Source organism: Hordeum vulgare, chromosome 3H (assembly GCF_904849725.1).
Source record: "Hordeum vulgare subsp. vulgare chromosome 3H, MorexV3_pseudomolecules_assembly, whole genome shotgun sequence".
NCBI classification, from domain to species: domain Eukaryota; kingdom Viridiplantae; phylum Streptophyta; class Magnoliopsida; order Poales; family Poaceae; genus Hordeum; species Hordeum vulgare.
This window is the reverse complement of record NC_058520.1, coordinates 238,610,887-238,625,815: the sequence shown is the minus strand read 5'-3', so window position 1 is coordinate 238,625,815 and position 14,929 is coordinate 238,610,887. Positions and strand designations below refer to the sequence as shown.

The 14,929-nt window shown below is 44.4% G+C and overlaps 1 pseudogene; it reads right to left on the bottom strand.

The window, feature by feature from the left end:
• LOC123441643 overlaps window positions 1-14,274 on the bottom strand; it is a 35,778-nt pseudogene extending 21,504 nt beyond the window's left edge.
• Window positions 14,275-14,929: the final 655 nt, after the last annotated feature.

The following is a 14,929-nucleotide window of genomic DNA, read 5'->3' as shown; positions in this document are numbered from 1 at the left end:
TTCTCTTTCTGAAACTTGGGCCTCTTCGAGAATGGCAGGCGCTGAACTGGATTGAGATTGTGCTAAGGAATGGGAGGGGAAACAACCATGGCAGATTCTGTGTTGAGGACAATGAATTCATTGTCAGGGGCGGGAACATTTTCTTCAGCAGTTTCCTCAGGATGAGGAATTTCTTGTTCTAGCTGAGCATCAGGCTGAGGAATTTCTTCATCCTTCTCAGCTTGAGGAGTTTGATCAGCTTGTTTAGTGGGAGGAGCCTGCTCAGACTGGACATTTTCTTCAGCTTGATTTTCATCAGCTGACTTTGTGGCAGAAGCAGATTCATCAGCTGCTGCAGCTGAGGCTTAAGTAGTCTTTTTCTGAGGAATATGAGGTTGAGGACTGTCATCAATCTGTATTTCCTCATCAGTATGCTCCTCAGAGGCAGCATCCTTCATTTCCTCATCTGCTCTCGTAGTGTGGTCACCAACGACGACCATTTCAAATGAGGGTGCAACATTAAGAGGCACCGGGTCCAGTGGGGCAGATTCTTCAATTTCCTTGAGGCGTTTTGCCTCAATCTTTTCTTCTGCTGAGGAAGCTTTTCTCTTCTTCGCTTCCTTCTCAGCAGCCCTTGTCTTTTTCGCATCTGATGCAGATGGGATTAACCTCTTCACCTTTGAAGTTTTTGGTGAAGGTGATTTCTCAATAGATTCTTCAGCTGGCAGTGAGGAACCAGCTGAAACAGAGTCATCAGCCTGCTTTGGTGAAGCAGCTGGATCAGTAGGGTTTGCAGTTTCATCAGGAGCGGTCTCAGTGACGATTTCTTCAATGGCCGGCTCATCAGCACGGCGCTCTTGGTATTGTTCCTCAGCTTGAGGAATTTCCTCCTCAACAGGAGATGCATCTTGTGGCTGTTCAACCAGGGGCTGAGGAGTTGGTGCTGGTGGGGGGTGACGTCTGTTGTACTCATCAACAACACTAGTGGCTAGCTTGATGAAATTGCTTTTGATGCTTGTGCGATCTGACAGTTTCTCAGACTTGTCAGTCAAGACTTGCAGTTCTGCCTGGGTGGACACCAATGCTTCAGGCGTCAGTTTGAGAACATTCTGCCTGAGGAATTTCTCCTTTCTGGCCTTTGCAATCTTTGCCTGCTTGGCCTTCTGTTCCTTCCACTTGGCTTCATTTATGAAAGTAGCCACCATGTGGCTTACACCAGGAGGAAGTTTCAAATCATCAATGGGTGTGTTTGGGTCTTCATACCACACGTTGATGAAATCGAGGAGGACCTTGGGGTCCATCGCCAGAGGAATAACACTGCCTGATGCTTGTGCTACCCTTTCTTGTTTGTTCCTGATGATGGCTTCCAGAGTTTCATCATCATATTCTTCACTTCCCTCTGATGCAGACGGGACTGAGATAATTTTGCTTGGGCTGGGCAGAGGTGCAGGTTCAGTAGTAGCCAAAGTCTTCACATGGGGAGTTGAAGACTTTGTCTCCGAGCTAGTTGCAGCTGGGAGTGAGGAGCTGGAGCTGGCAGTCGTAGTCTTCACGACTTTCTTCTGTACTGGCTTTGGAGGTGGAGCTGAGGACTTTGGTGAAGGTGCGATTGGTGCTGAGGGTTTTGGCGCTGATGGTTTTGGTGTGGACGGTTTTGGAACCGAGGGTTTTGGAGCTGAGGGTTTGGTGACTGAAGCCTGTGCAAACTTTTCTTGGGGTTTTGAAGCTTTTGCCTTTGCTGGCACAGACTTTGGTTGAGGAATCTCGGAGCCTGAGGTTTCTGCTGCTGAGGAATGAGCAGCACCGGAGGCAGCAGCTGAAGATTCATGAAATTTCTTCACTGCTGTTTCTGCTTGCTTCTTGAGCTTGGCCAGATGCCTTTCTTTTTCCTCTGGGTAGTCATCAAGTGTCATGAGACTTGAGGGATGAGCAACTTGATGATCCTCAAGCGGGGCCCTTCTGAAGGAGGCTTCAAGGCGAATTTCTTCGCATACTTTGGAGTCACAAACCTGTACTCCTTCCACTCCTTTGCCCATCTGCGTTCAATTTTCTGCAGCCTAATCTTCCTTTTAGGCATAGTCTCAGGTTCATCATCAGGCGTGCAGTAGTCCATGTATATGTCATCAGGAATGTCCACAGCTGTGTTCTGCTCTAGTTTCTTTCCTCCCCTCTGTTTCCTTTCTTCCTCCATTTTCTTCAGACGAGGAACTTTCTGAGGATTTTGAACTCTTGAGGATTCTGATGAGCCTTGAAGAGTTTCTTCCAGAAACGCTACAAATGAGTTAATGTGATGAGAACCGAGAGATTCATCAGCTGACATGTGTGTACCTGTGAACAGAGTATAGTTGCGAGGAATTTGGAGAGGTCATATGCGTTCTCAGATTTGAAGAAAATGGAAAAGTTTGACAGTTTGAGGAATATAACCAGTGGTTGAGGAATTTGCGTAAGCATTCTGTTCTTGGGTTCCAGAGTTGTACAGATCCGAAAATTCGCACAATTGAGGAATCTCATGAAAATCTTAGATGCTTAGCTAGTTCATCAATGATTGTGGTGATGGATAGTGTTTGATGAATCATGTGCGCATCGTATCTTGAGGAAAAACAGATTTCACACGGGAGAGGTAAAATTTTAGATCTAATCTGTGGTAAAAAAATGGGATATAATTACCTTGGAAGGTGCGAGCGAAGAACACAGAAAGGTGGCGTTGGAGAGGCTCTTCGGTCAAGTGTCCAATGCACCCTAACTTGGTAGCAGAGGACGTCTACGGCGGCGGCGGACGTAGATGTTCCGTCTCCGGCGTGATCCAGGCGGCGAGAAGGTTGAGGCAGTGAAGCTCTTCCTTGCCGGCGTCAAGACTTCCAGCGGTGGCGCTAGGGTTCGGTGTGCTGTCGCAGGAGAGCGATGAGGCGAAGAAGATGATACCGAGGGGGTTAAGGACATATTTATAGCCCGAAAGTTACTGTTTGGCGCGAAAGTTTCGGACCGAATAGCCCTTGCCTCTACGTCTCCGCAGGACACGTGTAGCTCCCGTCTGATGCGGTGGAGATAGTGGAGATCGTGGCTATCCAATCGTGGGAAGTGGGGTTCAGTTACTGTTCCTTTGAAGAAAACAATTTTTCAAAGATTTGAGGATTTTTGTTACAAAATCATCAGCTGACAAGGATGCAGTGAGGATTTGGAACAAAGTTTCAAGTAGAACGCATATGAAGAATTGAATAGACTGGATAAGTATAGCATAGAGGGAAGATCGGGTCCGATCACATTCACTTAGCAGAAACATCAACTTGAAGAAATAGCAATAAGTGAATGCTGTTGAGGACTAGAAATCTCAGTCTACCTAGAAATCTCGGCATCAAGTGTTTTTGAAGATTTTGCAATAGATCATCACAATGAAGAACAACTGTTTTGAAGAAAAAATGCATTGTGAGGAATTTGATCATTTGAAGAAAATCAACTTGAGGAATTTCACATTTGGCGGTGGCGTTGCCCACCATATAAGAAAATTGATTACAGACGCCGCGTACAATTGTCATAGGGCCCTGAGAATCAATTTCTTCGTTAATTTCTTCACATTCAGAGTGACTTTCTTCATCGGTTGAAGAAAATCGTTTCATCATGTGTTGCACATCTAAGTCATCAACTTTGCATACGTGTTAGGATGTGTGCATGTTTTTTACAAAACATTTGAAGATTCTAAGATATTTAGCTCACACCGCAACTTGCAAAACCTTTTCTCATCCAAGGGCTTAGTGAAGATATCAGCCAGTTGATCATCAGTCTTCACATGGTCGATGAGGATATTGCCCTTGAGGACATGGTCCCGAAGAAAATGATGACGAATCTGGATGTGCTTGGTCTTCGAGTGCTGTACTGGGTTGTGGGCAATCTTGATAGCACTCTCATTGTCACCGTAGAGAGGCACATTCTTCATGTTGATGCCGTAGTCCTTGAGGGTTTGCTTCACCCATAGTAATTGAGCACAGCAAGAACCAGCAGCAATGTACTCAGCTTCGGCAGTGGAGAGTGATACGCAGTTCTGCTTCTTTGAGGACCAGCAAACAAGTGATCTTCCGAGGAAATGGCATGTGCCAGATGTTGACTTGCGATCCACACGGTCACCAGCATAGTCTGAATCAGAATACCCTACCAGATGAAGATTGGAGCCCTTGGGATACCATAATCCTAGTGTTGGTGTGTGAGCTAAGTATCGAAGAATATGTTTCACAGCCTTATGGTGTGATTCCTTCGGTTTTGCTTGAAAACGTGCACACATGCAAACACTAAGCATTATGTCCGGCCTAGATGCACATAGATACAATAAAGAGCCAATCATAGAACGGTATACCTGCTGATCGAAATCTTTACCATTTTCATCAGTGCCGAGGTGACCGTTGGTAGGCATTGGAGTCTTGGCACCTTTGCATTCATGCATGTCGAATTTCCTCAGAACATCCTTGAGGTATTTCTCCTGTGATATGAAGATTCCATTGTTTTGTTGACGAATTTGAAGACCTAAGAAGAATTTCAGCTCCCCCATCATAGACATCTGATATTCTTCACTCATCATATAGGCAAATTCATCACTGTATCTTTTGTCAGTACAGCCAAATATGATATCATCAACATAAATTTGACATACAAACAGTTCATTATCATAAGATTTTGTGAAAAGAGTTGGATCGAGTGAACCAGGTTTGAAGCCTTTCTTCATGAGGAATTCCTTCAATGTATCATACCATGCCCGAGGGGCTTGCTTGAGGCCATACAGAGCCTTTTTGAGTCTGAAGACTTTGTCTGGATTCTTTGGATCCTCAAAACCTGGGGGCTGAGCAACATATACTTCTTCCTCAAGCTTACCATTGAGGAATGCACTTTTCACATCCATTTGATATAAGATGATGTTATGATGATTAGCATAAGCAAGTAGAATTCGAATAGCTTCAAGTCTAGCAACAGGTGCAAAAGTTTCATCGAAATCTATTCCTTCAACCTGGGTCTAGCCTTGGGCTACAAGTCGTGCCTTGTTCCTCACCACTTGACCGTCCTCATCTTGCTTGTTTCGGAAAATCCACTTGGTGCCGATGATGTTATGCTTGCGAGGATCGGGTCGTTTGACGAGGTCCCATACGTCATTCAGCTTGAATTGAAGAAGTTCGTCTTGCATGGCTTGGATCCACTCCGGTTCCAGAAAAGCCTGAGCTACTTTTGAGGGTTCTGTTATAGATACAAAAGAGAAATGCCCACAAAAGTTAACTAAGTGTGAAGCTTTTGAGCGAGTGAGAGGACCTGGCGCATTGATGTCATTGAGGATTTTGTCAAGTTCTACTTCATTTGCAATCCTCGGATGAGCTGGTTGAGGATTTTGTCTGGGCTGAGGAAGTGGTGTTGTTGCAATTTCCTCAGGAGCATCTTCTTGGTTTCTGTGAGCGATAGGGATTATTTCTTCTTCAATTTCCTCAGTGGGAACAATGTCTTCAGTAGGGTTAAGCTTTATTGCTTCCTCAGGAGACAGCTTATCTGGATCAGAAGGCAATTGCTCTCTTTGCGAGCCATTAGTTTCATCGAACCGCACATCTACAGTCTCAACAACTTTGTTGTGATAGTTGTTGAAGACTTTGTATGTGTGAGAGTCCTTTCCATAACCGAGCATAAAACCTTCATGTGCCTTAGGTGCAAATTTTGAGCTATGGTGAGGATCTCTAATCCAGCATTTTGCACCGAAGACTTTGAAATAACTTACATTGGGTTTCTTCTCAGTGAGGAGTTCATATGAGGTTTTCTTGAGGAATTTGTGAAGATATACCCTGTTGATGAAATGGCATGCAGTGTTGATTGCTTCAGGCCAGAATCGACGAGGAGTCTGATATTCTTCAAGCATAGTTCTTGCCATTTCAACCAGAGTCCTGTTCTTTCTTTCGACGACACCATTCTGCTGAGGAGTATAAGGAGCAGACAATTCGTGAGTAATACCAAGTTCATCAAGATAATCATCAAGACCAGTGTTTTTGAACTCGGTTCCATTATCACTCCTAATATGTTTGATCTTGATGCCGAAGTTCGTCGAGGCCCTTGAAGAAAATCGTTTGAAGATTTCCTGCACTTCAGTTTTATACACTATGATATGCACCCAGGTGTATCTGGAATAATCATCAACTATGACAAAGCCATATAGAGATGCTGCATTGGTTAGTGTTGCATAGTGAGTAGGTCCAAACAAATCCATATGAAGCGATTCAAATGGACGGGTAGTGGTCATGATGGTTTTGGAGGGATGCTTGGATCTGGTCATTTTCCCAGATTCACAAGCACCGCAGAGATGATCCTTGAGGAATTTGACAGATTCGATGCCAATGACATGCTTCTTCCTTGCAAGTGTGTGTAAATTCCTCATGCCTGCATGACCTAGTCTTCTGTGCCACAGCCATCCTTCTGAGGTTTTTGCTAGTAAGCAAGTGGCTGGTTGAGGACCTGTAGAGAAATCAACAATGTACAAATCCCCTCTTCTTACACCTTCGAAGACTTTGGATCTGTCAGATTCCATGATGACTACACATCTATATCTACCAAAGATAACAATCATATCAAGATCACAAAGCATCGAGACTGACATGAGGTTAAAGCCAAGGGATTCAACAAGCATCACTTTGTCCATATGTCTATCCTTGGAAATAGCTACTTTGCCAAGTCCCAATACCTTGCTTTTACCTTTATCAGCATATGTGATTTGCTTCAGAGGTGATGGAGTTAGTGGCATATTCATCAGTAGGCTTTTATCACCAGTCATGTGATGTGTGCAGCCACTATCGAGAACCCACTCAGTGTTTTTGGGTTTGTCATCCTGCAGATGAATTAGTACAGCTTACCATCTCATATGCTTCAAGTTTGAAGAATATGATGCTAATTTCATCAGTTTAGTGATTTCATCACTACAGAAATGTAAGGACGTGTGAAATATTTCTATTTCATCAATCATTAGCTTGCGTCCTATCAAGCATTTCCTCAGGTCTCCAGCAAATTCTTCAAATGATGATTTTCATCTGGAGACCTGACCTGCAGAAGTGATTAGTTTGATTTCTTCACCACCCACATCTGAAGGGGTGGCAAAGCGTTCAACATCCTGCGAGCACCATATGAGAAAGGTGGCATTGAAGCTAATGCACTTCTCTTAATAGTAGGGGGGTTAAAGTACTCATATGAGTATGCAGAGAACTGGTTTGAGGATTTATGAACATAATAATTTGAAGAATAGCGCTCATAATCATATTCCTTGTAGTTTCCCTGCATGTTAGACGCATAAGCATGGGTATGAGCATAGTTTGACCAGTTGAGGATTTTGATCCTCTTGAAGACTTTGGTCCTCCTGAGGAATTTGATCTGGGGTTCAGATTCTTCAGAGGTGATGTCATGAGGACATTCACTTGAAGATTTTCAAGACAGCTTTTGGGAACCCAGATTTTCCTCAGAGGAGGGCCATTCCTGCAGTTAGTTCCAACATATCGAGCAAATACTTCACCAGATTGATTTTTGAACAGTTTATAGTTGGAATCAAATGACTCATCCGAGGAATAGGATAATTCACATGAGAAGCCAGTTAGATTAGATGGATCAAATGGAGGCCCAATAGCAGCAACCCATGAGGTTTTGGGATACCGCTCAGGTTTCCAATAAGATCCATCAGCATTCAATTTCCTCTCAAAGGCAATTCCTTCTTTCCTCGGGTTCCTGTTCAAGATCTGCTTTTTGAGCACATCACAAAGGATTTGATGTCCTTTGAGGCTTTTGTACATGCCTGTCACGTACAATTCCTTCAACCCTACATTTTCATCAATGACATTTGTGTTTTCCTCAAGTGAGGAAATTGACACAACAGGTGCAGTTGAAGAATCTGTAGCAGTGGTAGCATTTGAAGATTCTGGTGAAGAATTAGCAGTTTCACGATCAATGCATTTAAGACATGGAGGAATAAATTCAATTTGACTAGCGCTGATCTGTTGAGCTAGTAATGAATCATTTTCCATTCGAAGATCATCATAAGACATCCTCAGCTTCTCAAGATCAAGCTTCCTTTGAAGAAATTCGTAGGAAAGCTTCTCATGATCAGTGAGGAGTGTATCATAACGATCCTGAAGAATATCAAATCTAGACTGAAGATTTTTCATGTCATCAGTGAGGATTTGATTAAGATTCATTTCTTCATTCAACAGATCATCACTTTTGTCTAGCAGTTTTTGAAGCTTTTCCAGAGCAGTTTGTTGTTTAGTGGCAATGATGGCAAGTTTACTGTAACTGGGTTTTTTGTAATCATCATGTTCACAGTCACTTGAATCAGAGGAGGAGGCATTATGTGATACCTTTGAACCTTTTGCCATGAAGCAATAGGTTGGAGCGAAGTCATCAGCATAGTCATCAGTATGGATGGTGCACTCATTTTCTTCAATATTGAAGATTGACTTGCTGACGAAATTGGTTGCTAGTGCAAGACTAGCCTGTCCGGATTCTGAATCTTCTCCAGAGCCTTCTTCATCATCACATTCTTCTGATTCTGCCTCGGAATCCATTTCCTTGCCAATAAGTGCCCGAGCCTTTCTGAAGCTAGTCTTCTTGTGTGAGGAAGACTTTGAAGATGAGGATTTTGAGGATTTCTTCTTCTTCCTTGAGTCATCAGAACTGTCATCCTTGTATTTCTTCTTCTTTGATTCCTTTCCCCAGCGAGGACAATCAGCAATGTAATGACCTGATTTCTTGCACTTGTGACAGGTCCGTTTCTTGTAGTCCTCAGATGCAGATTCTGATTTCCTCATGTCTCTTCTTGATGATTTACCGAACTGGCCTCGTCGTGTAAATCTTTGGAATTTCCTCACAAGCATTGCAAGCTCCTGTCCAAATTCTTCAGGGTCACAACTGCTGTCATCTGTTTCTTCTTCAGATGAGGAAATTGCTCTAGCCTTCAGTGCTCGTGGTCTGGAATAGCTTGGTCCATATAGATCTCTCTTTTCTTCTTGCTGGAATTCATGAGTATTTAGCCTTTCAAGAATATCAGCTGGATCTAGCATCTTGTAGTCTGGTCTTTCTTGAATCATCAGAACTAGAGTGTCAAATGAAGGATCCAAGGATCTCAGCAGTTTCTTCACAACTTCGTGATCTGTGATGTCTCGAGCTCCCAGTGCTTGCAGTTCATTTGATATATCAGTGAGGCGATCAAAGGTGTCTTGGCAGCATTCATTGTCATGTCTCTTGAAACGATTGAAGAGATTGCGAAGAATATCAACACGAGAGTCACGCTGGGTTGATACTCCTTCATTTACCTTGCACAATCTCTCGCAGATCAGTGTTGCAGATCCCAAAGCACTTACTCTTCCAAACTGACCTGGGCTCAAATAGCCACAGATGATGTTCTTCGCTTGAGAATCGAGTTGCTTAAATCTCTTCACATCAGCTGCAGTGACACTAGCAGAAACGAGGGGAACGCCATTTTCCACAATATACCAGAGATCATTGTCAATTGCTTGCAGATGCATTTGCATTTTGTTCTTCCAGAAAGGAAAGTTCTTCCCTTCGTAGGTGGGACATGGTGCAGTCACCTTGAACATGCCTGCAGTCGACATAACTAAAACTCCAGGTGGTTAAACCAAAATCACACAGAACAAGGGAGTACCTTGCTCTGATACCAATTGAAAGTGCGTTATATCGACTAGAGGGGGGGTGAATAGGAGATTTTTAGAATTTCATTACTGAGGAAATTCCTTTTGAGGAAATTCCTCACTGATGACTAACTTACAGCGGAAACAGTTAAGGATCAGTTGTGCAATCATTTACAATAGCAGTATTACAGAGTGAAGATTATGAAAACAGATTGCACAGCAAGCAGGCACGCAGAATACAGATGATGATTTACTTAAGTGAAGAATTTGAGGTTGAGGAAATTCAGAGAAAGTCTTCAGCAAATTCTTCAAACAGTCACAGAGAAAGTCATCAACACATAATATAGAGAATGTAAAGAGTTGAGGAATTAGAACCCGATTCTTGGTGAAGACTGTTGTTGATGACCCAGTTCCAACTGCTGTGACAGTTGTACATCTGGTTTGGAGCGGCTTGGTATTTAAACCAAAGGACACCCAGTCCCGGGACACACAGTCCCTACCGTATTCTCCTTGAGCTAAGGACACACAGTCCTCGCCCAACACTCGTGGTAAGTCTTCAGGGCAGACTTCCAAACCCTCACAAACTCGGTCGCCCGGCGATCCACAATTGACTGCTGGATTGCTCTAGACCATGACGCCTAACCGTCTGGAGGATGCACAGTCCTCAAAGGTAAAAGGCTTCAGTCCCACACAGGAACAACTTCTTCAGTGATGCTCAATCACTAGGTTTGGTTTGTGGTTTCGGTGGGTGGTGTATTTCCTCACTGATGATTTACTCTCGAAAGCTCTGAGGAATTGGGTTGCTCTTATGACAAGTGTCAGTTTCTAGCGGAGCAGCCAACCAGCTAGTGGTTGTGGGGGGCGGCTATTTATAGCCTGGGAGCATCCCGACATGATTTGACATTAATGCCCTTAAATAATATGACCGTTGGAGTGGATAAGATCAGTGACTTGGCGTGGCTTGTCGAAACGGTCGGAACTCTCAACTGTGAGAGTCCTCATGTCACTCATATTCCTCACTTGAGGCTTTTGGTAGGATTTGGCTTGGGTTGAGCATCATGAGGAAATCCATTCCATAGTGTTACTTTGACCCCCTTTAATAGTACGGTGTTCCTATTCATCAAATGCGAAGAAAGTAAAACAGAAAACGTAAATCTTCATGCTTCAATTTCTTCAGAACGATTTTCTTCAGGAACCACCGATCTTCTCAATATCAATATCTTCATGAGGAATATCAATTTCATCGCAAATTCTTCGCGATTCATTTCTTCAGCTTCAGACCAATTTCTTCAACTGAAGACATATATTTTTAGGGGTCGATATTCTTCAAATATCTCAAACTCCTCAATGACTTATAGATCCTGTGTACACTTAAAAACACATTAGATACTTAACCTATAAGTCTTCAAACCACCAAAATCACTAAGGGGCACTAGATGCACTTACAACCATCTTTATGTCCAGGATGTCGTGAGAATTGCACACGTCTTAAGAATTCTTGATATAGTAATACTTCTCGCCATCACCATCCATTTCTTGGTCCCGTGTTGTTTCTAACCGGTGTATCGACAAGTGAACTCTGATGTGTGATTCCAATACTTCTGTCAACCCTATTGCCTTGAGGTTAACAACTGATTGTTTCATTCTTAGTGTGTTGGGTGTTGACTCATCATTTTTGACATTGGTTGTGCTACTCCGTCCGTATTTCCGAGTGCACCCTTTGACCAATATTTAATTGTTGTTGTTCCCTCGAGCATACGACATTATACCATTTGATTTAACAAATGCTATCTCCTTTATATTATAATTTTGAAAATTCATCCCTGTCAAGATCTTGGGGGATTGTTGTTGAGTCCATCAGCCACACCCTCAACTTTTCCATGTTCCACGGTGAAGCTCTTACAAGCATTATCCTTGTGCCTAGCTCATGAAGAATATGTTGGATAGAAGAAGTGTATTTCCCAAAGTTCATGTGCACTCTTTCCGCCGTTAATATGTGGAAGTTTTGTTCTGCTTTCTCTGGGATCATACCAAATCATTCACGCATGTGCGAAGTGTTATATGTTTTGAAGATTTGTTACCTTCACTTCATGTAACTTCTCTTAGCATGCCAATCCACTGACTAGTTTGATCAAGGAAAAGAAGTTCTTCATAAGAGCTAATCAAGGCTTACACAAGGGCCTTGATATCCTCGATGAGGGTTCTCAAATCAGAACTCAGTTGCATTTTGGTGTAAGAATTCTTTGTGGGCACGAATGTCTTGACATTGTGTTCATATGTCTTACAATCGAACTCATGATTCAAGAATTGCTTGTGTAGCTCATATCATGAGAATCTTGTATCTTCATCTTTGTTCTCAGGCATCTTGAGTCTGAGATGTCCCGACACCAATCAGATTTGAACCTCGGGCAGATATGATGGTTGGAACATTTTCCCAATAATTATAACTTTGGTCTTTATGTAACCGGTACGATGATGTCTTGTCTGGAACACCGTGTCGAAGGACCTATTGTTATAAATTCTCCCATATGCAGGATTCACCATATTCCATGCGGAAACTATATGACTTAGTTTTATAAGTTGTTCCTCATGAATCCTCTTTGTATACCCATAAGTCCAACCTTACCTGATGACCATGTCGATGCTACCCTGAAGCATGGATGTGGTACTTCAAATTTCAACAGGAACATTGGAAGCACAATGCTAAATTGTTCCTGATCAATTATCCAAACTGTATGGTATGGGTAAACATCATGGTTCCTCTTGCCTCTTTATCCAGATGGATAGGCACTTAATGACCTATCATGTAGGCCATACTATATGTTTTCCTCGGGAATTGTATACTTTAGATTCTTTGTGTGTGTGTGAACACATTTTCCTTCCTATTGGTCTGTATGACCTTTCTTGTGGCGTAACTTATCTAAGCAGTGTTAATTCCCTGCTTAGGTAAAATTCTCGGTATACGACTCTGTAAGTAAGACCCTGTTACTATTGTGGATAACATTCCGGTAGCCGTCGGTGGACGAGGACCTTGCTTATTGGTCCGCCTCGTTTCAACGAGCAAGAAATTGGTTCTAGTCGTCCCCCGCCCTTGGTACCGGTGTTGTTGCCAACATAACTGATAGGTTATCCCCTGACATGTCTTGCTACCAAGACCGTATAATATGTCACCCCTCTGCCTACTCTGGGCCCACATGGTGGACTCATAAATCAAAGTTCCATAGGATTGAAACCTGACTCTCCTGTATATCCTTGACTCCATGGTATCCTTTACACTTGGCTTCGTATGGAATTCCAGAGCCATTGTTCAATGGGCCGATCACTCTTCGGTCCGGATATTATCCAACATACTAAAGGTCAAGTCCGCATTATTCATGAGAATCTGAAGGCTGCTTAGTCTCGTCAGAAGAGTCAACATGACCGTCAACATCAAGATATGGTCTATCAACCCGGCGAAAATGCTTATCTTTGTGTCACACCAATGAGAGGTGCACATCGTTTTGAGATCAACGACAAGTTAGCTCCTTGCTATATTGGTCCTTTCACTATTCTCGAAAGGCGTGGAAGAGTGGCTTATCAATTGGAACTGCCGGTGAACCTTTCTCAGGTTCACGATGTCTACCATGTTTCTTAGCTCCGCCGTTGCTTCAAGGATCCTATTCGAGGAGTGGATCATGATATGCTTGAGCTGAAACAAGACCTCTCTTATAAAGAGCAACCGGTCCGCATTCTCGACCAGGCTGAACGTAAGACTCGTCGCAAAGTCACCAAGTTCCTTAAAGTGAAGTGGTCAAATCATTCTGAAAATGAAGCCACTTGGGAATGCGAGGATCATCTTCGTGACGAATCCCCCGAGCTCTTTCCTTCTACTTCTTATTTCTCGGGACGAGAATTCTTGTTAGTAGGGGAGAGTTGTGACATCCTCAGCTTTTGCTAGAGTGATGATTGTAATTAAGCTAAGGTGATCACACGCTAATGATGCCACGTCACCGTGAATTCCTATCGTTGATCTCGTGTTAGTTCAAAACAATTTGAATTTGAAATTTAAAAGTAAAATCAAACAGGGAAATTTTGAAAGCAATACGATTGGATGAAAAATCCCCTAATGATTTATAAAAATAAATCGAGATTTTTAAAATTGGTTAAAACCCTATATATTTAAAACAGAAATAATAAAAGAATAAAAAAGTATTTAATAATAATAATAAATGAAAAACAATATATAAAAAAGATTAAAATAAATAATAATAATAATAAAAGCCCATCCCATCCCGGCCCACCCGGGGGGGGGGGGGGGTATAAAGCCCCCACGGGGGCAAACCCTAACCACCCCCGCGCGAGTCCCACTCCACCCGCGCCGTGAGGACGAGCCCTCGTTAGTTCCCCACCTACCGCGCATCCCAGCGCTCTCCACCTACCGCGCTCGTTTCCCACCCCCGTCGCTCAACCTCCCTCCTGTCCCGTCGCTCGCCCTGTGCCTCCCACGATTCTCCCTCTCCCGGCGCTCAACCACCGCACCAGAGCCCCCCCTGCGCCACCTCTCCCACGCCTGCGCCTCTCCTCCCCCATCGCTCCTCTCCCCTGGATCTCCATCGCCCCGTGGCTCGCCCCTAGCTCCACGAGCCCCTGTTCTGTCCCTCTCCCGCGACACCATCCCGCGAGCCCCTCGATCCCCGTCGCCTCCCACCTCTCCACCCAGCCTCCCGCATCGACCGACCCCCACCTCCCTGCTCACCCCGCATCATGCCTCCCTCACCCATTGGCCGGCACCACCCCAGCCCCTCGCTGGCACCTCCTCGTGGAGCCCCCTGCCCCCGGGCGTCCTCACCCCAAGCGCCGTCCCTGGCCGTCGCGCGTCACGCCGGGCCGCACCAGGACCGGCCAACTCCGCCTCCGGCGCCCACGCGCCGGCCCCTTCGAGCCACTCTCCTCGCCGGCCTCCTATCCGGCTCCGACGGCCCACCGTGCCACCGGCTGCACCACCGCCGGTGCCATCTCCATCACCCCGTCGACACCGCGCCACCGGCTTCCCCGTCCTCATCCTCAACGGCTCCACCGAGCCTCGCCGCCCCCGTTCCCCGGCAACGCCAGTGAGCCTCTTTTTTCGGGCTCCTCCCACCCCTTCCTTCCTATTCCCCATCCCGGTTCCGTTCCGGCGATCACCGCCGCGATCCGACGTCATTAGGTTCCTATAGGAGGAGATGGTGTTACCTCCTCTCTCTGTGTTGAGAGAGCGTGTTAGCAGGATGAACAAAGAGGTTGGAGATGAGAGATGAGTTAGATAGAAAAGAAAAAAAACAATAATGTAT